The sequence below is a fragment of the Bos javanicus genome, chromosome 20 (genome assembly GCF_032452875.1).
Source record: "Bos javanicus breed banteng chromosome 20, ARS-OSU_banteng_1.0, whole genome shotgun sequence".
In the NCBI taxonomy this organism is placed as follows: domain Eukaryota; kingdom Metazoa; phylum Chordata; class Mammalia; order Artiodactyla; family Bovidae; genus Bos; species Bos javanicus.
Window position 1 is genome coordinate 5,114,595 of NC_083887.1, and position 26,457 is coordinate 5,141,051.

At 46.4% G+C, this 26,457-nt stretch overlaps 1 long non-coding RNA gene across 1 annotated transcript in view; it reads left to right on the forward strand.

The window, feature by feature from the left end:
* LOC133233434 (uncharacterized) overlaps positions 1-10,420 on the forward strand; it is a 165,442-nt gene extending 155,022 nt beyond the window's left edge. Inside the window, exons 3-4 of the long non-coding RNA XR_009731706.1 lie at positions 4,667-4,734; positions 10,133-10,420. This is a non-coding gene — a long non-coding RNA (uncharacterized LOC133233434). The remainder of the gene's footprint in view (positions 1-4,666; positions 4,735-10,132) is intronic.
* The last annotated feature ends 16,037 nt before the right edge of the window (positions 10,421-26,457 follow it).

Below are 26,457 nucleotides of genomic sequence, written 5' to 3' on the forward strand. Positions count from 1 at the left end.
TACCAGGCCCCTCCATCCACGGGATTTTCCAGGCAAGAGTACTGGAGCAGGTTGCCATTGCCTTCTCTGATACACTGCTGCCAAGTCACTTCAGTCGTGTCCGACTCTGTGTGACCCCATGGACTGCAGCCTACCAGGCTCCTCCATCCACGGGATTTTCCAGGCAAGAGTACTGGAGCAGGTTGCCATTGCCTTCTCTGATACACTGCTGCCAAGTCACTTCAGTCGTGTCCGACTCTGTGTGACCCCATAGACAGCAGCCCACCAGGCTCCCCCGTCCCTGGGATTTTCCAGGCAAGAGTACTGGAGTGGCTTGCCATTGAACCTCATTATCTGTGTCTTATTTTTGTTTCTCTTTGCTGTGCCCCTGTCTCTTCCCAGACTTTTAAATATTGGAGTTTCCTCTTCAGAGGCCTCAGGATAGTTTCATCTCTACATATTCGTTAGGTGATCTTACCTGTTCTCAAGGCTTTATATAGGTTGCCAACTCCAAAATTTATAGCTTCACCCTTGACCTCCTCCCTGAACTTCAAATACATATATCTAATGTCATGCGTCATCGTCTAGATGTCTAATAGGCATCTCAAAACTAATGTTTCCAAAACTGAGGTCCTCAGTGACACCTTCCATGTCATTCTTTATGCAATCTTCTTCATATCAATAAATAGCATCTCTGTTTTTTCACTTCTTAGGTGCCAAACTGAGGACCCTTCTTGACTCCTCTCTTTGCTAATATCCAATTCATCAGGAAAGCCTGGTTGAAGCTATCTTCAAAATATACCCACAATCTGACCACTTTCCCCGACCTGCTTGGCTCTCAGCTTGGTCCAAGCCTCTGCCAGTTCTCACCTGCTTAATTTCAATAGCCTCCTACCTGGTCTCCATGCTCCCAAACTAGCTCCCATGAAGCCTGTTCACATAACTGCTGGAATGATCTTTACAAAGCATGCATTACCATTACACCACTTCAATGCCTTCTATCTTAATTAGAGTAAAAGCCAAAACCTTTACCGTGGCCTAGAGCCCTGATTGATTTAGCTCCATTTTGCCTTTCTGTCCTCACAATCCCCTATCCTCCCTTCAATCACTCTGCTCAGTCAAACTGACTTCCCTGCTTTTCCTTATAAATACCAAGCATCCCATCATCTCAGGGGCTTTGCATGTGCTGTGTATCCTCTTCCCTCATACCTCTGCATGGCTCACTCATTCACTTTCTTCATTCAGTTCAGTTCAGTTGCTCAGTCGTGTCCGACTCTTTGCGATCCCATGAATCACAGCACGCCAGGCCTCTCTGTCCATCACCAACTCCCGGAGTTCTCTCACACTCATGTCCATCGAGTCAGTGATGCCATCCAGCCATCTCATCCTCTGTCATCCCCTTTTCCTTCTGCCCCCAATCCCTCCCAGCATCAGAGTCTTTTCCAATGAGTCAACTCTTCGCATGAGGTGGCCAAAGTACTGGAGTTTCAGCTTTAGCATCAGTCCTTCCAAAGAAATGCCAGGGCTGATCTCCTTCAGAATGGACTGGTTGGATCTCCTTGCAGTCCAAGGGACTCCCAAGAGTCTTCTCCAACACCACAGTTCAAAAGCATCAATTCTTCGGCACTCAGCCTTCTTCACAGTCCAACTCTCACATCCATACATGACCACTGGAAAAACCATAGCCTTGACTAGACGGACCTTTGTTGGCAAAGTAATGTCTCTGCTTTTGAATATGCTATCTAGGTTGGTCAGAACTTTCCTTCCAAGGAGTAAGTGTCTTTTAATCTCATGGCTGCAGTCCCCATCAGCAGTGATTTTGGAGCCCAGAAAAATAAAGTCTGACACTGTTTCCACTGTTTCCCCATCTATTTGCCATGAAGAGATGGGACCAGATGCCATGATCTTCGTTTTCTGAATGTTGAGTTTAAGCCAACCTTTTCACTCTCCACTTTCACTTTCATCAAGAGGCTTTTTAGTTCCTCTTCACTTTCTGCCATAAGGGTGGTGTCATCTGCATATCTGAGATTGATATTTCTCCTGGCAATCTTGATTCCAGCTTGTGTTTCTTCCAGCCCAGTGTTTCTCATGATGTACTCTGCATGTAAGTTAAATAAGCAGGGTGACAGTATACAGCCTTGATGTACTCCTTTTCCTATTTGGAACCAGTCTGTTGTTACATGTCCAGTTCTAACTGTTGCTTCCTGACCTGCATATAGGTTTCTCAAGAGGCAGGTCAGGTGGTCTGGTATTCCCATCTCTTTCAGAACTTTCCACAGTTTATTGGGATCCACACAGTCCAAGGCTTTGGCATAGTCAATAAAGCAGAAATAGATGTTTTTCTGGAACTCTCTTGCTTTTTCCATGATCCAGCAGATATTGGCAATTTGATCTCTGGTTCCTCTGCCTTTTCTAAAACCAGCTTGAACATGGGAAGTTCACGGTTCATGTATTGCTGAAGCCTGGCTTGGAGAATTTTGAGCATTATTTTACTAGCGTGTGAGATGAGTGCAATTGTGTGGTAGTTTGAGCATTCTTTGGCATTGCCTTTCTTTGAGATTGGAATGAAAACTGACCTTTTCCAGTCTTGTGGCCACTGCTGAGTTTTCCACATTTGTTGGCATATTGAGTGCAACACTTTCACAGCATCATCTTTCAGGATTTGAAATAGCTCAACTGGAATTCCATCACCTCCACCAGCTTTGTTCGTAGTGGTGCTTTCTAAGGCCCACTGGACTTCACATTCCAGGTGTCTGGCTCTAGGTGAGTGATCACACCATCGTGATTATCTTGGTCATGAAGATCTTTTTTGTACAGTTCTTCTGTGTATTCTTGCCACCTCTTCTTAATATTTTCTGCTTGTGTTAGGTCCATGCCATTTCTGTCCTTTATCGAGCCCATCTTTGCATGAAATGTTCCCTTGGTATCTCTAATTTTGTTGAAGAGATCTCTCGTCTTTCCCATTCTGTTGTTTTCCTCTATTTCTTTGCATTGATCGCTGAGGAAGGCTTTCTTATCTCTTCTTGCTATTCTGGTCTAATATTCACTCACGGACCATCTTATATAAAATATCAAAGAAGCCCTTGTTTTCTTACCCTGTGTCGGTTTTTCCCATAGCCCTCATCACCACGTGATGTATTATATATTCATTTTTTAATTTTTTTTACACTGTTTTCCTCCACCATAAGCTATGAGACACAATAACTTTGTTTTACTCACTGATGTATCTTTAGAACTCAGGTGCATGTCTAGCATACAGTGGGCCACCCATAATAGTTATTGAATGGATGGGTGGATGAAATGCATTTTTACAACAATCCTGTGAAGTTGACAAGGGTAGATGTTGTTATCTGCAGACCAAAGAGGGAGTTGAAGCTCAGAGCCTTGAGATGATTTATAGAAACCACAGAGCTGTGAAGTGGCTTAGCTGGAGCTCAAACAAGTCTCCTTCTGCTCAGTTCCGGGCTGATTCCACAGCCACACATATCTCAACCATGGCAGATTCCATACTGACAGCCAATGATGACAAACATTTTTGAAAGCAAGGGTCAGCCAGACTCTAAAGTCTCCTTTGCTCCAGTTTCCACACAGATCAACAATACCAAACGTGGGGCAGGCCTTTTGATGGATGTAGTTTCTTCAAAGTTTGCCATGGGTGGAAAAGAAGTGGAAGCTGAGTGAGCTCTAAGTGTCCTTGCTACCAAGAATGATGCTTCTCTCAACTTAGACATACTAAGAAAGCATGTAGGTCTCAGAAATCATCTTACAAACAAGAAGGGAGAGTTTCAGTTACAAGGGAAATATTGCTGAATAAATGGAGGAAAAAAACGAAAGGAAGGAAGAAATTATATTGTTGATTTGAGATGCTGGATCAAGCCATACCTGAAGCAAGAGAACTGCCTCTGGGCTTAATAGCAATACAAACTGAAAATTCCTTTTAGTGTTTATGCTAATTTGAGTTAAGGTCTCAGTCAGTTATCACAACAAGCATATGAGAGAAGGGACATGGACCATTTTATTCAACGCTCTGTTCTCAGTGTGTAGGGTATTACCTGGCACGTAGTAGCTAATATGCTCAAAATATATGGTGAAATGATAATGAATGACCAAATGTCCATTTTTCACTGTTTTTGACATAGTCTGACTAAAACCCCAAATCTAGTTCTAGGTTCCACAGTATTCATAAGAAAAATTAAATTGTTTATAGTGTGTGGTTTTTAAAAAATATGTTTAAAACTTTGGGATCAGACAATCCTCAATCTGTTTGTGACCTTATGAGCATGTGATCTCTCTGGAGCTCAATTCCTCCATTTATGAAACAGGGGCCATAGTACCCAACTCACAAGAGGATGGTGGGACCGAATGAGGTAATGTCTGTCTGCCACCAAGTAGGACCCTGTTAGATCTTGGTTTATGCACGGTGCCAACAGCATGTATCATGGGATGCTTAGGGCAGATCCAGCATATAGGAGGCTTCACTGTCATCCGAGGAGATATGAGGGACAATCTGGAGCTGTGAGAAAAGTTGGCTTTGGAGGCAGGTTGAGCTTGAATCTTGTTCATTTCCTACTCAGCCAATCTCTACTGAGGGCTCAGTTTGTGCTGGCAAATTTTCTAGACACCTGGGGTCCAGCAGTTAAAAAAAAAAAAAGACAAAAGATCTAACTTTGTGGTGCTTTCATTTCAGGGAAATGAAATGGGATGTCTACAGTAAACAGCAGAATAAATCAGACCACATCTGTGTTACAAAGAAAAGTAAGCAGTTTATTAACTCTATGACAAGTTATTTTTAACTTTGGCTTCTTCCTCTTAGCACAATGCATTTAAGATTTATCCACATTGTTGAGTTTAACCGTAGTTTGTAGTTTTTTCAGGAGAATTCCATTATTGGATGTACTACAGTTTGTTCATTCAGTTGAAACATAAACATAATACTTTGGGGATGTGTTTTAGTCAGCATTCTCTAGAGAAACAGAACCAATAGGATGCAAATATATAGAAAGATTTATTTTAAGGAGTTGGTTCATGTAATTTTAAGGAGGCTGACAAGTCCAAAACCTGCAGGATGTGTTGGCAGGCTGGAGACCCAGGGAAGAGCCCAGGTTACAGTTCAAGCCTGAAGGTCATCTGCTGGCAAAATTTCCTCTTGCTTTCTGAGATTTTTTTCAGGAACATATATTGGTTGGATTTTTTTTTTTTCAAATACTGTTTTTGTATTTATTGAGATGGTCATTGATTATTTTGCTACTGTGATGAATTACGTAACTCAGCTGGTAAAGAATCCTCCTGCAATGCAGGAGACCTCAGTTTGATTCCTGGGTGGGGAAGATCCCATGGAGAAGGGATAGGCTACCCACTCCAGTATTCTTGGGCTTCCCTGGTGACTCAGATGGTAAAGAATTCATCTGTAATGTGGGAGACCTGGGTTCGGTCCCTGGGTTGGGAAGATCCCCTGGAGGAGGGCGTGGCAACCCACTCCAGTATTCTGGCCTAGAGAATCCCCATGGACAGAGGAGCCTGGTGGGCTGCAGTCCATGGGGTTGCAAAGAGTCGGACTCAACTGAGCGACTAATCACGCACATGTGTGATGAATTACATTGATTCTCTTTATATATAATGCTAGATTGAATTTGCTGTGGATTATTTTAATCTATATTCATGAGAGATATTTGTCTCTCTTTTTCTTGTAATGTCTCTGGTTCTGATGTCAGAGTAATGCTGGCCTCATGGAATGAGTTGGGAAGTATTTCATCCTTCATTTTTGGAAGAGATTGTGTAGACTTGGTATAAATTCTTAAATGTTGGTGGAACTCACTAGCAAAGCCACCTGGGCCTGGAGCTTGCTTGTGTGAAGGTTTTAAACCAAAAATTTAGTTTCTCTATTAAATGTAGGGCTACCAGAGTATCTATTTATTCTTTTTTTTTTTTTTTTTGGATACATGAACTTAGTTGCTCCGCAGCTTCTGGGAGCTTTAGAGATCAGGGATTGAAGCCGTGTCTCCTGTATTGGCAGGTGGATTCTTTACCTCTGAACCACCAGCAGAGTACTCTATTTATTTTTAAATAACTTCTAGTTGTTTGTCTCTCAGTGCATTTGTTCATTTCCTCTAAGTTGCAGAATGCTTTGGCATAATGTTCAAAATATTCTTGTGTTATCTTTTTGAAATCTGTAAAATCTCATTCCTAATGTTAGTAGTTTGTCTTTTGTCTTTTTCATGATAAGTCTGGCTGGATGTTAATTTTCTCAAGGAACAAAAAAACCTGTTGATTCCATTGATTTTGTTTTTTCTGTTTTCGGTTTTATTTGTTTAGGGAGGGATCTTCATTTTTTTTTCTTCCACTTACTTTATGTTTCATTTACTCTTTTTTTTTTTTAATTTTCTAGTTTATAAATATCAAAACTGGTGTCATTGATTTGAGACAGTTCTTCTTGGGCATTTGGTGCCATAAATTTCCCTCTGAGTCTTGCTTTACTTACAGCTACCCCAGGGACCGTAGCCTGCCAGGCTCCTCTGTCCATGGGATTTTCCAGGCAAGGGTTCTGGAGTGGATTGCCATTTCCTTCTACAGAGGATCTTCCTGACCTGGGGATTGAACCTGGGTCTCCCACACTGCAGGGAGACTCTTTACCATCTGAGCCACCAGAGAAGCCCTTACATCTTACAGATTGTAGGTTATAGTATTTTCACTTTTTAATTCAATTCAAATGCTTCATAATTTCTTTAACTCATGGAGAGACGAGCGTGGTGGGCTATAGTCCATGGGGTTGCATAGAGTCAAACACAACTGAGCAACTAGCACATTCACTTTTCTAACTCATGAGTTATTTAGGAGTGTATCACTCTCTTTCCAAGTACTTGGATATATTTCTGTTATTCATTTCTAGTCAAATCCCACTGCTCTCAGAGAACATACATTATATGACTTGAATTCTTTTAAATTTATTAAGGCTTGGTTCATAGCCAAGAATATCCTCTATCTTGGTAAATGTTCTCTGTGCACTTGCTCTCTGTGTTTGCCACTGCTGTCCGATGAGCTTTATTATCTCTGGTATTATCCCATGTCTGAAATTAAAATAACCACTCCAAGCTTTTTAAAAAATAAATTTTAGCATGGTGCAAATTTTCCATCTATTTACATTAACCTATTTGGGTCTTTATACTTAAAGTAGGTTTCATGCGAATGGCAGGCAATTGTTCTGCTTTAAAAAACATCCAGTAATTCCTACCTTTTAAAGGGCAATGTTTTTATCATTTCCATTTAATGTGATTATTGATATGGTTAGGTTTAAATCTACCATCTTGCCATTTATTTTCTTGTCTCCTATATTCTCTATGTCTTTTTTTTCTCCTTTTTTGATTTTTTGATTATTTTTAATTATTTTTTTTGTTTACTGTTAGCCATTTTTGTTGTTGTTTTAGTGGTTGCTTTAGGCTTTATAGTCTTCATCTGTATCTTATCAGTCTTTCTTCAGGTGAAATTGTGTTACTTTGTGTATAATGTAAGAATCTCGCAGTAGTATATTTGTTTCTCCTCCAGCCTTTATGCTCTTGTTTCATACATTTTACTTGTACATTTTATAAACCCATCAATACAATGTTATTATTTCTATTTAAATAATCCATTAAAAAGTATTTAAGTATTAAACAGAGGAGCCTGGGGCTGCAGTCCATGGGATAGCGAAGAGTCGGACACGACTGCGCGACTTCACTTTCACTTTTCACTCTCATGCATTGGAGAAGGAAATGGCAACCCACTCCAGTGTTCTTGCCTGGAGAATCCCAGGGACGGGGGAGCCTGGTAGGCTGCCATCTATGGGATTGCACAGAGTCAGACATGACTGAAGCGACTTAGCAGCAGCAGCAGCAGCAGCAGCAGCAAGTATTAAGAAAGAGTCTCATATTTATAAACAGAGTTACTAAATCTCATATTTACAACAGTTATCAGTGCTTTTTATTTCTTTATATAGATCTATATTCTCATCTATTAAAGCTTCATTCTGTGTCTTAAGGCCATTGGTTAGTTCCTTAACTTGGCTTGGTTGAGAGAAATTGTTCCCTTTTCCCTTCACTGCCTTGCTGTCCACTTCATTTCATGAAACGTCTATTCTTCTAAACAGTGAGTACTCAGACACTGGTTCCTTCATCCAGGAGAAAAAAAAAGAACCTCTTGGATGTTAGTTTCTCATGTCTGGCACCGCATCACAAACTGTTCCAGGGACTGGGTAGATGGCACGCTAGATTGATTCAGTGTCATTCCAGGCCTCAGTTTATCTCATAGTCCCTGCAGATTAGGCTGAGAACTAACTAGAAAAAGCTTGAAACGTTCTTTGGAAGTGAAAAATACACCAGAAGGCTTGAAGTCTTTCTGACCATCCTAATCTGCAGAGCCAGTCATTATTCTATCAGAATCCCAGTAGTTCTGCCTCACTGCTTGCATGCTGATTCCATTACTAAGGGCTCCTAGGGGGTGTCTTGATTCATTAGGACTTCATTGCTTTCGCTGAGTGTGCTTTTTACGCAGGATGTGATCACAACAACCAGAACTAAATTAAACTTGTCAAAGTAATAAAGAAGAATCCTTTAGAAGGATGGATTATCCTGAACTTTTCTTTCAAATTGACACATCTTCCTATTTCTTGAGCATGTTAAAAGGGAGAGGGGTTCCCCTTGACCTTTACTTTTTACCCATGGCAAAAAATATTCAAAAAGATTAGAGCTTACTATCATTACCATTTAAATATTTACCCATTAAATCAGTGAGTGGCAACTAAATCTCTTAACATTTAAATTGCTTGGTGTTTGATGGTTTGCTGTTGACGGGTTTGCCTTTATGAATAAAAGGATGTCAGAGTTTTGAGTTGGAGGGACATGGGAGCATCTAAAGTGCCATATCATGATTCAAAGGTACAGGAAAAAAAGGAAAGAAAAGCCATCTGGCTATAATGTTTGTGGCATTTTCCTTCTGCTGTTCCAAGTGTTGTGATGTAAGGTGGTTAACTCAACAGCTACTGATTTATTCACTCCCCCCAGGTGTCTGTTCGGAAACTGCTACTCAATCTAAAGTGCCCCTAACTTGTTACTGTGTAAATTCCTCTTCCACTTTATTTTCCTTTGTAATACTTATCTCCATCTGGAATTGCTTGTTTATTGCCCGCCTCCTTCTGGAATGTCAGCCTCAGAGGGCAAGGAATTCTTCTGTTTTCTTCATCGTGCTATCTCTAGTGGCTCAAACAGTGCCTGGAAGGTAGCATGTACTCGGTAAATAATTGCTGAATGAATAAATACACATATAAATGGCTAAATGACTTCTAGAGAAGATAATTTAATTTTAACATACCGCTTAGTACCAGTATAGACATGTCAATGCTATATTTTAAACCAATTTGATTCAATCTATAAACAGTTTTTACTTAAAAAACTAATTTATTAATTTTATTTGGAGGCTAATTACTTTACAATATTGTAGTGTTTTTTTGGCCATACATTGCCATGAATCAGCCATGAGTGTACATGTGTTCCCCATCCTGAACCCTCCTCCCACCTCCCTCCCCATCCCATCCCTCAGGGTCATCCCAGTGCACTGGCCTTGAGCACCCTGTCTCATGCATCAAACCTGGACTGGCGATCCATTTCACATATGGTAATATACATGTTTCAATGCTATTGTCTCAAATCATCCCACCCTCGCCTTCTCCCACAGAGTCCAAAAGTCTATAAATAGTTATTACTTATCAAAGTTGGAATGGGCCAGAGGAAAGAAAAGATTGGGGAAAGGGAAGAGTGTTGATGACCTCAACTCACAAGGTTGGGATACATATGGCAGTGACAGAAGAAGAAATAGAGGCTTCAGTTATTTAAAGTTGCAGAGGTAATCAGTGAATAAAACACACACATACATAAGCAACTTTGGAAGGCAGAGAAGGATAGCAAAGTGATAGCAGAATTGAACCATATGTTTATCCTTTGTATTAGAGGCAACAGGTATTATTTATAGTTAATAAAGTAAGGGGGAGGAATTAAGCATATATTTCAGAGTAGTGGAGTCAACCAGCTAAAGAACTGTAAATAGAAGCGGTAGAAATCCTCAGCAGTATGCAAACATGCTAGCTTTCTCTCATCTGAAAACAAATTACCGTTTATTTCCCATTTAGCTTCTGTCCCATTTCTCTGGACCTGGTTATTCAGTACAATGATGGAAATTACAGACAAGAAATGGAGAGAATGGGCGAAGCCACAAAGAAAGGGAGGGAAGAAAAAGGCCAGGGAGGAGGAGGATGCATCTGTGACCAGAGCCCTGAGCCCAGAGTTGGCCCCCAGGAAGGATGGGACTGTTTATCGTGGATTTGCCAATGCTGACAAGGAGCTGGAGATCACCTGAGTAGCTACCTGGGGGGAAAGCTGAGCAAATGAATTGTGATGCATTAAATCCATGGAACTATTCTGCAACTACATACCAAAATGTGTTTGATTTTGTCTATGGATGAGGAAAGCTATGATGCCTCGTCAAGAGAGAAAGGCGAGCTGTGGATGTGTGTGTTGATAGCCCCAAGCCAAAAAGCTGCCTATGCACGTATTTGTGAGCAGGAGAGGTGGAAGGTTATCCTCTTCCTCCTTTAAGAAGAGGGAAAGAAGTGAAAGTGTTAGTCCCTCAGTCATGTCCCATGGACTCTTTGCGACCCCATGGACTATAGCCCGCCAGGCTCCTCTGTCCATGGGATTCTCCAGGCAAGAAAAATGGAGAGGGGTGCCATTCCCTTCTCCGGGGATCTTTTCAATCCAGGGATCAAACTCAGGTCTCCTGCATTGCAAGCCGATTCTTTACCATCCGAGCCACCAGGGAAGCAGGGGCAGATGAAAAGAGGGTGGGAAGAGGTGATGTTTTTCTTTTGACATCATAGTGTCGACACATGTTGCTTTTGTAAAGTTTGAAGAGAAATTGATGAAGAGGGAAAGAAAGAGTTTGTCTGGCATAAAGTGTGAACAGGAGCAGAGGCATGATCCATATGGACATGACACTGGGAGCAAGATGGGTGACTCCCTCTGTTCTGAGTGTCAGATGGGGTGGTGAGATGTGGAGGAAGCAAGCCGCACTGCAGAGCTGACCCTTTGAGAAGAGACTTGTGGTTTCTTGGTGGGGAGGCTGCCTGCTCTGGGGTCAAGGCTCCTCTGTCAGTGGCGATGACGGGATACACGGAGCGCCATACGCCCCCTGGGGAAGGCCAGGCTGTGGGACAGGAGAGGGGCGAGGCTGGCCGTTCTTGAGGCTGGGAGAGCTGCGCAGCGGGGCTGCTGCAGGGAGGGGACACCGCAAGGGCTGGGGGAGGCGGCGGGCAGCTGTTGACCCTGGGCTGTTCCAGGGCCTGGGCAGTGCAGCAGGTGGCGGTGCTGACACAGACCCCCTGACAATAAATGCTCCAGGCGCGGGACTTGGGGAGAAAGGGTCCGACGAGACGGCACTGCAGTTCAAGGGGGCCCGGCAGACGCCTTAGGGGCCTGCCTTAGGGACCAGTCTTCCCTCAGGCCTCTTACCACGAAGTCCCTGCATGGTGTAGCCTTGCGGACTCGGTCCCCAGGGCACCTGCACTCCATTGACCGGGCTCCTGGGCTCCCAGGTCAGGGATGCAGGCTTTTCCCGGAGCACCCCCCTTGCGTCACTGCACAGGAGCACCTTGCCCCTTGTGGGCTGTCTTCATCTTTTCTCCTCTCCTCAAGGTCCCTCGAAGCCCTTTGCTCCCCTCCACGGCATCCCTGGGCTCCGTTTCCTCTTGGATGGAGCTGGGGTGAAGGGGGATGGGGTTGGGGGTGTCTGCAGGGCCTGGCTCCTCCTAGCCCACTCCCTGTCACCTCCCTCTGCCTAGGCCCTGGGTGCTCCCTGCTTGCCTGGCAGATCTCCCTTGACCTGTACATGGCCTAGGAGCTGGAGGGGAAGGTCCCCCTGCCTCTTTACAGGAAATAGACACAGACCCATCGACACAGAATAGCACTCTGGAAAGGAAGTTCTTGGCAAGCTTAGAAACTTGATTATCCCTCCATGCCCCCATGATGCTCCCAGTCTGCGAGTTTCCTTTGGCTCAAAAAGATAAAGTATTAGATTAGGACCCAAGGACCCTCAATGTGGGGTCACTGCAAGTTGACATATGCCCAGCTGGACATTTGAGGGCTCCCCCAAGCCTAGACCACCTCTAGTATGCCCTCAACCCTACCTCAGATCCCCAAAAGATTTCGGGTGGGGAAGGGACCCCCACCCACGTATGGCCTTGGTGTCCACAGACTTATGCTGTCTTTCTCTGCTGTGTAATGGCTCCTATAAAATAAAATTTCTCAAACCCAAATCTGCTCCTCCTGCTCTTCTCCCTCTGCTCTAAACATTTCTCTACAGAGTTTATTTTTAATTTAGCTTCTACCTTAACACCTTCCCCTCGGATTCTCCCCCGCTCTGTGCAGGACCATCCATGGTCTACATGGATGCCAGCCTTGCCTACTGGCATCTGACACTCTGCATTTCATCCTCTGAGCTCATGCCTCTCTTTTTTAACTTTGAAAATTTATTTATTTATTTGGCTGTGCCGGGTCTTAGTTGTGGCATGCAGGATCTTTAGCCACTGCCTATGGGATCTAGTTCCCTGACCAGGGATTGAACCCAGGCCCCCTGCGTTGGGAGCATGGAGTCTCAGCCCCTGGACCACCAGGAAACTCCTTGAGCTCATTCCTTTCTGAAGACACATTCTCATAGTTGTCAGTGGATCCCTGACCCTTACTCTCTCCCCTTACCATCCCCTCCCCTCATTAAAAGCCCGGATTTTGTTCATGAGGCATCAGAGCCAATTGCCACAGTTCCATTCTCCTCTGTCAGTGATGGGCCCAGGAGTGATCATCCTGTTGAGTCTGAGCAAGGAGATGTAAGGGGGGGTCTGCTAGAAGACTTCAGGGAACATTCTACTTAATAGAAAGATTAAGTTAAGGCCTAATTGCCCTGTTGTCTAATAGACAAATGGTGCCCTCACGTGGGGTCTGCAATAGCTGTTTTGCAACCATGAAGGATGACCTGCCACCAGATGGGATGACCTGAGACCTCAGTGACCAGCCCCGCCTCCCTCTGGACTTCTTGTAAAGTGACGTAGTAAGGCCTGCATTGTTTCAGCCACTTTTCATTTGATAATCCAGTACTTGTAGCTAAGAGCATTCCAAGTGCTACGCAGGGTACCCACACACCATGGATCTGCCTCTATCCCTTTAAAATCCATCCTATTCATGGTAACAACATTCTATCTCTGTGATGAGGCTTCAGTCATGTCACCTTCCTTGCCTGAAGTTGGTGGGAGTTCCTGTTGATCTAGCAATTTGAGCTACAATTTCCTGGCAGGTCTGGCTTGAAAGAAGAACCTCTCAGGGGAAGCCTGCAGCTGATGAAGCCACCACGAGGGCTACTACAGGCTTAAAAGTCCACGTAGGTGTGTTCCACTGGCCGTAAGGGGCTCTTGGGACCCAGAGAAGTGATTGTCACCCATGTATTAGAATCCTCCTCTGAGGGCTGGTTAAAAACACATTGTTGGGTCTCATCTCAGAGGTTCTAACTCAGATCTGAGGGAGTGTCAATTCATAGCCATATTTTGAAGTTACGGCACTTATTCCCAGGGCAGTGGGGATTTTTGAAGGGTTTTAAACAGCAGGGTGTCATCAGCTTGAGGCTGGCTTTCTGACGCATCCTGGCTTCCTCCACTCACTCAGAAAATCGCAGAGGACTCTCCCCAGTGCTTTCAGTGGGGCCAGCCTTTACTCACAAACATGCTGAGGGCCTTCACAGCACCCTTATAACCACACCAAATGCACTTGCATTTTTGAACTCTAACCTGGCACCTTCTATATGCTGAGTCCTTTCTAGATGACAACTTGCACACACATCTCCTCATTTGCCCAACCCTAGGAGATGGCAGAAAGGATGTTGCAAATCACGTGCTCCAAACGAGGGCAGAGAATTTGGTGGAAGCCTCAAAGGAGATAAGTGAGAAAACCAGGATTTGGACTTAGGTCTGGTAAAGAATCTGCCTGCCAATGCAAGAGATGCGGTTCGATCCCTGGGTCAGGAAGATTCCCTGGAGGAGGAAATGGTAACCCACTCCAGTATTCTTGCCTGGAGAACCCCATGGACAGAGGAGCCTGGTGGGCCACAGTCCATGAGGTGGCAGAGACTCAGGCGTGACTGAGCACACAGAAGGCACGCTTCTTTTCCAAACATGCTGCTCTGCCTGCCATAGCCCGTTGCTTTTTCCCCCCATCCTTGATGGGTCCAGGCTGCCCCTTGGGGCCCCTGATTGGCACTCCTGGTATCTGATTTCCAGGAAGAGGGCACCTCACGCTGACGGTGTGCAGCCCTAGCAGCAGAGAATTCTCCTCTTTGTGCGCACAAATGGGAATTTACAGAACTTACTGCAAAGCCTGGCTAAGCCCTCTGCTGGAGTGTGAAGAGCACCAAAGAGCCACGCCGACCATGTCTGGCCCCCTTGTCTTTTGCCCAGTGGACACTGGCAGCCGCCTCCAAAGGCAGTGCCCTGGTCATCTGTTTCATCTCTTTTAATGACAACTTCACAGCCAAACCATTTGGCCACCTTGCGTCTACTGTTTGCATTTATGTGCAGTGTGCGCTGTGCTTTTCTGGTGCCCAAAGCGGTAAACAAAAAACAAAAAAACAAAACAAAATGAAAAAACCCTTGGCCTGTTTGAAGAAGGAGGGGCACTTGGGAGAAGTCTCCTGGAAGCATGTTTGAGCTGGCCTGTGAGAATGTCTCTGAATGTTTTCCGATGGAGGCCTTGGAGGCCAGAATTCCACAGCCTTGAACAGGAATAGTCAGTGGCAGGCCCACGTGTCTGTTCTTTCTGAACCTTGGACAAAATTAGGAGCAGCTGCTCCAAGCCAAGCAGGAATGCTTTATGATGTGCTGACACCTCCGGCAGATATCATAGTGAGCACCGGTGCCATCTCGAGAGGATTCGAGTTTACCACTTTCCCCTCTGCAGCTCCCCCCGCTGCCCCAGAATGCAGGCTTCCCACATGCCTGCTGCTGACAGCAAAAAGGGAACCTGCTAAGAGTCACCTTTGCCCAGGGTCTGGCTGTGCCCCACCCCATTCCTCGAGGGTTTGGCCTTCAAAGGAGAGAGCAGATCCTCCCCCAGCAGCACATGCTGCTTCCCTGTGATGTTGCTACGGCCCTGATAGAGGTGCCCCGTGGTTACAGCCCATTGGAGGGGCTTCACAGTTCACGTGTCCAGCCAGCTCAGACTTGGGGTCCATTCCAGACCTGTCGCTTTCCAGTTGTGGGACCTGGGCAAGCCACCTTGGTCTCTTCACCCTCAAAAGAGGGCTAATAGAGTAGCTGATCAGATAGTAGCTGATCCTTATTGATCAAGGACTTTGTTGCACTAGGCATGGTGCTAAGCTGTTCCTATGGATTATTTAACTTGGTATTTACAAGATTCCCATTATGGACCCGATTTTACAGAAGAGGAAATGGGACTCAGAGAGGTTAGGAGGCTTGCCCAAAGTCACACAGCTGGCAAGACTAAAATCTGCCAGACTGCAGGGCAGATCACTACAATTGACAGTCTCCTAGGTTTTTCTTTGAACTGTGAAAAAGTGAAGTCGCTCACTCGTGTCCGACTCTTTGCGACCCCATGGACTGTAGCCTACTAGGCTCCTCTGTCCATGGGATTTTCCAAGCAATAGTACTGGAGTGGATTGTCATTTCCTTCTCCAGGGGATCTTCCCGACCCAGGGATTGAACCCAGGCCTCCCTCATTGTAGACAGACGCTTTACCGTCTGAGCCACCAGGGAAGTCCTGTGGTGAGGATCAAATGCTACTCAGATCAGTGTTCCTCAGGGCCTGGCTCAAGCTGCAGCCCCATTTGTATTAGTTCCTTTGCCCCGGGCCTACCTCCAGAGTTAAGAAAGTAGGTAAGTAGACCGTGGTATTGGACACTGTAGCTCAGAGTTGGCAGGGAGCCCAGTGCTAGGCTCAGGGGGCTGGTGGCCCCAAGGCAGAGGTCACTACCCAGGTCTTCAACACTGCTCTGAGTTAAAGAGCTGTTTTAGTTTTCTTGGGCTTGAACAATAGCCTGCAGTGATGGTTAGGAGTCTGGCCTCTGATGCGGATAGCCCTGGGCAGGTTAACTTGCTGCTCTGAGTCTCCGTTTCCTCCTCTGCAGAGCAGGATGATGATAGCTCCTATTGTCCAAGGCAGTCGTGAGGCCTAGTAAGATGGGGCATATAAAGCGTTTAGTATTGTATCTGGTATTGAATTAGCATTCCATGGAGAAGAGTCTGTGTTATCCTACTCTAAAGACTTCAGATGAAAGGTAGAATAAGATTAGGAGATGAGCCTTCATGATGAAAGTATTTTAGGAAACAGACAAAAATCAAAGAAAGACACACCTAATTTGACACCCAGCAGACTTCCCTAGTCTTTCTGTCCTTCATTCTCAGTGTATCTATTTTGAACCTTCTTTGAAATATCTCTAACCTCTTCTCAAGTGAAGCAGGAAGTCTCATCTCCACCCCACCCCAAGGGATATGTAAGATTCTGAAGATGCTGCCGATGTCCAGCTTCTGCTGACAGAGTCAGAGCGTTACATCCCTGAGAGCACAGGCTGTCCTGTACTCTAAATGCCCTGGTCAAAGTTTGCTGTGTGTTATGCTTAAGGCACATAATTAGTTGTGCCTTTTTCCTGAGGTCTTTTAAAGAAACCCTTAAATTCCCACAGAGTCCATTTGAATCATATAAACAGTAAAATTCTTTTTGCATTAACCTTGATGAGGGGAATGAGTGGTTTACAGAAATGTCCAAGAAGCAGTCATTTCATGGGAGCTGAGTGCTGTCATGGGGCCCCACCAAGAATTCTGCCCAGGAGGGCAGCAGAATGATATTGCCTGTGGAAGGCAGACTTTGTTTATGACTGTCACAGTATCCACATCCCCCTTCCTTGCTGACAGCACCTGATTTTGTTTAGAGCACCAGTGAACTCAGTTCCCAGTGAAACACTCACTTTCTCAGACATCCTTGTATCTAGGGGAAGTCATGTAACATGTTTTTGGCAATGAAACATTTACACATGGAAGAGCTTCAGGAGCTCTGTACAAAAAACGTGTACTTCTTTCTCCCTTATTTCTACTTTCAAAACAGACATGATGGATAGAGCCTTATCTGATGTCTTAAAAACAAGATGGAAAAGGGATGAGAATTATAGACATGGTGTTTCTGACACCACTGAGCTGCTGAATTGTAGCCAAAATCTCCTCTCTCCAGTTGTATTTTGTGAGAAAGACTAACTGTCCTGGTAGAATGATGGCAGTTGGGTCGACCAGATGACTGCATTGCTTTGGGGTGGATATATGAAAGAGGACACTGTGTGGTAGAGAAACCCCTGGATACCAGAATTTCCATCCACCCTGGCCCTTCCCATCCTGCAGAGGGAGAATTTTTCAATCACTTTAGTTGAATTTTCTGTTACTTGCCACCTAGTCCAATTCAGTTGTGTCTGACTCTTTGTGATTCCATGGAATTCTCCAGGCCAGAATACTGGAGTGGGTAGCCTTTCCCTTCTCCAGGGGTTCTTCCCAACCCAGGGATTGAACACAGGTTTCCTGCATTGCAGGCAGATTCTTTACCAGCTGAGCCACCAGGGAAGCCCAAAGTATAAGCAGGGCTCCAGATAACCTTTGGAAACCCAGATAAGGAAAACTGGGAGGTAAATTTGGGGTTGTATTTTACTCTCCGACCGTGCTGTCACCACTTTCTGTGGTGGGACGCATTAGTTGCTCAGTCATGTTTGACTCCTTTTTGACCCCATGGGCTGTAGCCCACCAGGCTGCTCCTCTTTCCATAGGATTCTCCAAGCATGAATACAGGAGTGTGTAGCCATTCCCTTCTCCAGGGGATCTTTCAGACCCAGGGATCAAACCTGAGTCTCCAGCACTGGAGGCAGATTCTTTACTGTCTGAGCCACTGGGGAGGCCCACTCTTTATAGTTAGAATTTGGCTGAATCCTTGTGGCTAAACCCTTGGAGAGAAGCTGAGTATGGTCAGAAAATCTAGATCAGGAATTCTAGCTGTGTGACAGACCAGAGAACTGGAGAGGGTGCCTGGGTCAGAAACCCATAGGCTTTCAGAGGGTGTTCTCTCAGAGAGCACCCTGAGCCTCAGCCCAACCCCACCTCATTCCCCCCACACCCACTGCTGAGTTCCTATTCAGCTTTGTCAAATTACTCACCAGTTCCTAGACTTTTCGTGCCTTGGTTGATCCCTTTCCTTGCTCTAAATTTCCTGTCATCTCTTCCACACCCCATTATGGCTTGCCTTTCAAGGGCCCAGCTGATGACCTCTTCTGTCAAGTCCTTCTGACCACCCGCATATCCCCACGCCTTTCCACTTACACAGAATGCACTGCTCCTTCTGCTGGGTCATCTCAGTATGCCATTCTAACTTCTTTCCCAGCCCTTGCTCCTCCAACAAGTGCCTGTCCCTTGGCATCAGACTAGGCACTTTCCACAGAACACTACAATTCACCCTGGACATATTTATGTTACCTGCCAGAGTCTGATTTCTTTGAGGGCAGGATCCATTTATCCTAACAGTTCATATTTGTTTTTCGAGCCTAGAATATTTGCATGGAAGACAGCAACCAGTATTTGGGTGTTCAAATCTGGTGCTTCCTAAAGTGTTGCTTTGAAACATCAATTTCCAGGATGTCCTTAGGAATTTCACACCACAGTTAAATATGTGTGAAGAATGCCAGACTGAGATTTCTCAGAGCCTTAACCACACGTGAATCACCGAGAGGAAGGCTGAGTATACAAGGTTTCTCCAGTGCATTTGACCATGGATCTTTTTCTCATGGAGAATCTTAAGGGACTAAAATGTTGAGGAATGCATTTTGGAAACCCTAAAACAAGCAACTCTTTTGTTTTAAGAGGGAAACATAACCCAGTGCCTTTCGTAAGATCTACCAGCTGGTTGGAGGCGTAGAGGAGACCTATGATTGAAAGCCTTTGAAGGCATACCATGGGTGACCTCGGGGGTTGCCAGACAGACTGCCAGTGAACTGAGGCTGAAAAGATAGCACTTTGAGGGATCAGAAAGACCTGACCTCCAGTCCAGGTTTTCTGCTTCCTACTTGAATAACCATAGGCAAACATTCTGAACTCTCAGTCTCAGATTTCTGATCTTGAATATGTAGCCAGTACTGCCTGTCTGCCATGGTGTTTGAGATATCTGAAGGGTCTACTCTGTAATAAAAGCTCAAAAAGTAGTGGCTGTGGAAGCCAACAGCATTCTCCAGCCTTCTCGGGATGTGAGGAAAGAGTCTGCAGATAACTGGAGGTAACTGTTGAAGAAAAAAGTCAGCAGCACCTTGGGCATATGCACCAATGATACATAGAGATGAAGCCAGGAACATGCTCCCTAGGCGAGAGGCAGGAGCCCTCCGACCCACTATTACCAGCAGGACAATAGCCCAATTCATTCTGGAATCCTCCTCCCTGAACCTGGGGACTGATGCATCCTGAAACTCTTCAGTCCTTGAAACCAACTTCCTTCCCCATCCTGGTGGCCATCTTCCCAGGACCCCCACACCCCAGAGTGGGCAGCAGCGCAGCCGGACCCACACATTCCTCCTCAATCTGCCACGATCTGACTTCTCGCGCATCTCTTTGCCTCTTTCCTCCACTCTCTCTGTCACTCTGCTTTGGTGACATTGACCCTCTGCCACTTTCTGCTGTCCTCAGGCTCCTCCCTCCCACCCCCAGGCCTTTGCTCATGCTCTTTCCTCTCTGGAAGCCTTTTCTTCTCTCTGCTGGTCTACCTCTTCCTTCTGATCGCATCTCAAACATCACTACCTTAAGAGAAGCCTTCCTCCAGATTCTGCCGTGACTAGTCCCTACACTGTCACCCATTCACACCCTTTCTTCTGCTTTTTCTTCATACTGAACATTACTCATGATTATATATTTATGTGATTAAAAAAGTCTATCTCCCATTGTAGAAGCAAGTGCCATAACATTTGCTTTGCTGATCATTGTGCCCCTGGGACTAAGCAGAGTGGGCCACAGATGCTCATGAAATATTAGGTGGAATGACTGATGTATGATATGTTGTCTAGACAACATTTGTGGTTTGTCTGTAGGGGTCCCTGGATCTCCCTGGTGGCTCAGACAGTAAAGAATCCACCTTCAGTGTGGGAAACCTGGGTTTGATCCCTGGGTTGGGGAGATCCCCTGGAGGAGGGCATGGCAACCCACTCTAGTATTCTTGCCTGGAGAATCCCCTTGGACAGAGGAGCCTGGCGGGCTACAGTCCCTGGGATCGCAAAGAGTCAGACACGACTGAGCAACTAAGCACAGCACCGTGGGTCTCACACTTTTCTGAATGCAATTGTTTCCCTTATGGATCTGGGAGGGGTGGGCTGGGAGGTTTGCCAAACATGCTTCTTTTAGGAAAAGACTCGTGTTTGAGCCTTGGTGTGTGAGTGGCCAGGCAGGGGAGCACTGCAGGAAACGCGCCACTAGTGGGACCCCAGCTCTGACACCCTACAAATGACCCATTCTGGAATCCTGGGAGAAAACTCTTCCAACCCTCAGTAGAGCATTTTCTGAATATCTGACTGCAAATTTTGGAAGAACTCTTGCCTTCTATTTTGTATAAGTCATCAGGAAGCTCAAGCTGAAATTGTGTCCACCTCTTACAGTCCAGTGGCAGCTGAAGGCTTGTAGTTTGCATGGCAAACACACTCAGGATTCATTTTCCTTTCCTACCCTCACTTCCTTCGGTTCTAATTTCTTACTGTATTCATTTTGTATCCTGAGGCATGTATGCAACAGCCTGCCATGTCAAATCCTTTCTGCAGTGATTTGGGTATTGTTTTAAAATTGAGATGAAATTTGTTTCATCAAAAAATTAACCATTTTTGAAGAATACAATTCAGTGGCATTTTAGCACATTCACAGTGTTGTGCAGCCACCACCTCTATCTAATTTAAAAACATTTTCATTGCTCCCAAAGAAAACCCTGTAGCCTTTAAGCAGTCACTCCTTAACCCCCTACTCTCTGTGCATGCGTGCTAAGTCGCTCCTTGGTATCCGACTCTTTGTGACCCTCTCTTCATGGGATTCTCCAGGCAAGAATACTGGAGTGGGTTGCCATGGGGATCTTCTAGACCCCGGGATCAAACCCACGTTTTCTTCGGCTCCTGCATCACAGGCAGATTCTTTACCGCTGGGCTACCAGGGAAGCCCGAGCTTCTCTCCTGCTCTCGGTAATTACCAGTCTGCTCTATGTCTCTCTGGGTTTGCCTGTTGTGGATATTCCACATAAATGGAGTCGTCCAGGATGTGACCGTGTGCTTTTGGCTTCTCCCACTTGGCATAGTGTTGCAAGGTTCATCCGTGTTGTCAAACTTATCAGTACTTGGTTCCTTTTTATAGTTTGTTTAGGTGGCTTGATTAGCAATGTGAGTCAGCAGAGCCTGGGAGCATTTAGTTGCTTCTGACATGGGAGAGGAGCAAAAGTCTCTCTAGAGGTCTCTGTAGAGTTCACAATAGGAATTCCCACCCAGAAAACCAATGTACTATGGATAGTGCAATAGTACATTCCAGAGGTCTCGGGACCCGAGCGTGAGCTGCTACTCTCCAGAGATGTCCTCCCAGAATAGACAGAGGTGTCAGTCAGCATTAAAATAACCTTGGCAGAAACCGTCATGCCAGAAAGATAGCCACAAACATAAGTGCCAAGGTACATGGTGGCAGGGCAGGGGGTTCTAAATTAAGTCTTGGGCTGTGAGTTATATTGACTTGGGTCTGACCAGTCAGTTCTGCCCCTTTTGGGTGCATGTCCCTGGTTTGGCAAGTGGTGGGTGAGAAGGGCCTTGGGAAGGCCAACGTGGAAACGCTGCCCAGAAGTGTGGTATGGTTTCCAGCACCAAGGCACTCCATCCAGGCCAGAAATGAATTGACAGGAGAGAAATAAAGGGAGGCAAATAGAGTTCAGCTTCTTGTATGGGACTTAGAAAAGCAAATTAATGGCCGTTCAGCTATTGGAAAGGGATTCCGTTGATGGATTGATTGATTATTGACATTGGCGATAATCAGGGAGATGTCAGGAAGGGAAAGTGTTAGTTGCTCAGTTGTGTCCAACTCTTCACAACCTTATGGACTGTGGCCCACCAGGCTCCTCTGTCCATGGAATTCTCCAGGCAAGAATACTGGAATGGGTAGCCGTTTCCTTCTCCAGGGGATCTTCCTGACCGAGGGACTGAACCTTGGTCTCGTGTATTGCAGGCAGATTCTTTACTGTCTGAGCCACCAGAGAGATGTCAGGGGACTCAGACAAAAATGACTTCAAAAACCACTGGAGCCCAACTGAATTTCCTTCTATGATGTATCATGAGGTTCTTCCTGTTTTTGAATCTCATAACAATATGAAATGATGGTTTGGGCATTTGAGGATGCTTAGGACTAAGGTGAACCCAAGAATAGATTCCAATCATGTCATCTCTGTTTATGTCAACTTGGGTACATTTCTGCTCTGACCCTTAGTCTTCCCATCTGTAAAATGAAATGATACAGCATGGTAGTCTCAAAGAACCACTGTGTGGAGTAAAACTGGTAATGCAGGGGAGATGCCAGCATCATATGTGTTCCTCAGTGATCTGTTCTTTTCTTCTTTCTTTGTCTCCTAAATTCCAAGGGAAAAACCAGATCTTTAGGTGAGCACAGCTATGAGTGATGCTAGGTGAGACCTCAGGGTGGGATGCAGTGAGAAAGTAGAGGTACAGGACAGGTGAACGCCTTCTAGATGAGAAGACTTCAAGACCTCAAGTTGCGAGAGACAGAGTAAATCTATGTGAGAAGCAATTTCAGAATAACCTTAAACAGTGGCTAACAAATGCGAAGGGGCCTGTGCCATCCTTGACAGTCAGTTGGTGCTCTTTCCTCTGAATAGCCTCATCCAAAGCCTTGATGGGTGGATGCCAACCCCAAAGGCTCTCCATCCTAGCTCTGACACGTCATGTCAAAATGATCTATTGGTGGGCCTAGGCTTTCTGTCCTCCAACCTACTGTGAAAACTGCCTGGCACATAAACATTTTTCTAATGTTGCAAATTAGCATTTAAGGTACTGACTATATGAGAGGGCCTGTGCTAAGTTCTTTGTACGGAGTATCTCCTTTTTCCATTACAACATCCCTAGAAAGTAGTCACTGTCTTCTCCCAGACCAACAGAGGAGGGACAGAAGACCCATAGGCAGAATATACATGCCCAAGGTCACAAGGGTAGCAAGTGGCAGAATTGTGCTTGGACTTAAGAAACTGGACCGCAGAGTTCCTGCTTGGTGTATTTCAGACCCACTGGCACATTGGCTTTCATCATTCCCACCTCCCGGCTGCAGCAGGAAGGGAAGCAGAAGTCCTGCGGGCCTGGCTGCTGCAGAGGAAGGCTCCAAGGAGATGCTGTGACACTGCTGGGCGTGTTTGCCCTGAAGGCGTGGGTGATCACAGGAGAAAAGGAGATCAAGAACTTCCCAGGGGCAGCAAGTTGTCGTAAGCATTGAGGACAATGGAAGTGAGCAGCAGAAGCAGGAACACCAAGGAAGGTTTGTGGATGGGAGACAGCAGCCCCACAGAAACACCACCACATCCCACAAGCTGGGGAACACTGACTATGCAGACTCAGCAGCTAAGATGTGGGCGTGATGGGGAAGAGGAGAGTCACCGCGGGTTACTTAGAAAGCTCGAGAGCAGGGTGCTTGGGAGGGCAGGTCATCTCTTGGAGCCACATGGGGATTTGAGAGCTGGCTCAGCCACTTAGGAGATACACCACTGAGAAAGTCACCTTTCCTCTCCCGGCTGTAGATTTCTCACCTGTAACCTAAGGAGGATAATAATAGCTACCTGATCAGATTATCCCTGGGATTAGGGAGAATGCTTGCAACATAAGAAGCATGATGCTTGCCCCATAGATAGAAGTGTTTATACTAGCAGTAGCAATGAGTGGTATTCATATATGAGTCACTCTTGGTATAGTATTAGTATAAACCCAGGTTTCCTTCAGATGACCTTGTCAATTTTAGCAAAAATTGAGTGCCCCCTTCTTTAGTTACAACTTTGGAGTCAGCCTTAGAATGGAGGGTGAAGAAAGTTGGTTTGTGGGTGTGGGTAGTTTCAAACATGGCAGAAGGATATGATAATGCTGTAGAGCAGGTCTGTACCAAGTGTCTCATGGGCCTCAATGAGGGGATTCTCCACTCTGCTGAGGCAGGAGAAGGATGTGACATCTGCATGGGCTCTTGGCAGATGGTATGAAGTTAGTGGGTAAAGGAGAGAGGCAGAGTCTTGGTGGAGCTTACCAGGTTCAAAGAGCAAGGTCAGAGCCAGTGGAGGCAGGGAGCTTGGAGGAGGTGGCAGGACGTGTGGCTGTGAACGTGGGCCCTTTCCCACCTCCAGCCCAAACCAGGATCTGGCTTGCCACCCCACGTCTCCCTGGACTATCTGCTCCATCCTCCACCCTTCCTGTGGTGCCACACGGGTGGCTCTGCGCTCAAACCTGCACGTATTCCTGGCTGTGGGTCTGTCCCCGGGCCCTGGGGAGGGAGGAGCACACAGGTGAGTGAGGTGGGAAGGAGCCAGAAGCTGGGCAAGGCCCCAGGGGAGGGAGCCTGGAAGACAGTGCTCTTTGAGCTCCCAGACCTTGGAGGACCCACATAGCCTCCGCTGTGAGCCCTGCCAGGGTGACCTCCAGCTGTCTGCAACGTCTCCGTGGCAGTGGGCCACGGAAATGGAGGGTGGAGCTCGTCCTTGGCGAGGCTCGCCAAGGTCTGGTACGTTTCACCATTTCCCTTAGAGGCCTCCCTGGGTGTGCTGTCGGTCACAGGCAAAGATGTCCATGGGGCCCCCATCGCCTCTGACTTGTTTTCCCAAAAGTGCGTCTGGGTTTGCTCAGTACCATCTGCACTGTCTCACCGGCCACCCCACCCGCCCATCTGTTTACAGGCTGTCAGACAGCTGGCTGGGTGAGGGGGACACTCTATGACCACGGAATGCACAACGCTGGCCGCTGCCAACGCAAGGACCCTGGGGTCTTCACCTCGCTCGCCCCAGGATCCCAGATGAGAGATGGGCCCTATCCACTCAGAGCTGGGCCTGTGCTGACAGCAACGACAGTAATAATACCAGTGCTGGAGGGTTTCCCAGGTAGCAGGTACTGAACAGACATCTCATCTCATCCTTGCAGCAGTCCTGCAGGGCGGGTGGCGGGGGAGGAGCTCAGTTCCTCCTCGGGTATTAGCTCGTTCTTCCTTATGAGGAAACGGAGGCTCCATGAGGTCATGTTTGGGACTTCCCTGGTGGTCCGGTGGTTAAGACCTCGCCTTCCACTGCAGAGGGTGTGGACTCGATTCCTGGTCAGGCAGATTGGATCCCACATGCCTGGCTGCCAACAAAGCCAAAACATAAGACTGAAACAATATTGTAACAAATTCAGTTAAGACTTTAAAAATGGGCCTTGTCAAAAAAAATCTTTAATTAAAAAAAAAAAGTCATGTAAGTTGCCCCAAAGTCCGCAGCTGAGTGAGGGAGCTGGAAGCGAGCCCCGGGAAGCACCCCATCCCCTAAGCAGGGAGGAGTCTCCTCCTCCTCCTCACTTCCTGCCGCAGGGCCCTCTGAGTCCTGAGCTATCTGCCCTGCCCTCACACCCACAGCATGACCACAGGGTCCTGGTGGCCACTCCCGATGCCCCATCTGCTTTCCAGCCCTTCACCCTTCACCCCTTGGTTTTCCCCACCAGGGTCTCTGGGAGTATCTCAGAGGCACCGGCCCTGTTTCCACAAGGATGGTTTTCTCTTGCTGGCATTTCTGGTGGCTAGCACTGCAGAGCTGATGATGACACTTGATTCTAAAGCTACCAGTTCATTGTGAAAGATGCCAAGAATACAAAAGCACATAGAGTCAAACTGTCCTTCCCCTCTTGTGTCTCCTCCACCCCCAGATTTCCCAGAGCAGCCACTGTGCTTGCTGTGAGTCCGCACATGTCTCTATGCCTATGAAAAGATAGAGGTAATTTACACAGCAGGATCAGACTACACGCCATTTGCCTCCCTCTCCCCCAGCCCTCTCCTCTCTATCTTTCTGTGCCCTGTTCTGTGTCTGGGAGGCTGCTGGGCAGTGCCCTGGCTCCTGTGGGATGGGTTCGGGGTGGGTTGGCCAGTGGAAGGCCCTGACAGGAGATGGAAAGACGGGATGAGAAGGAGGCCTGGGTATTTACTCTTTTCTCCTCCCCTCCTGCTCCTGCTCTGCCCCACTGTGGTTCTCAAAGTGGCTGGACTCCCTGAGGCCACCAGCTATGTTGGCCTTTCTTGAAAGCCCAGCTCTCTCTGGGCTCAGTAATTTTGGGCCTCCTCTGTTCCTTGAGGTCCAGACAGGGATGTGACTTCCTGCT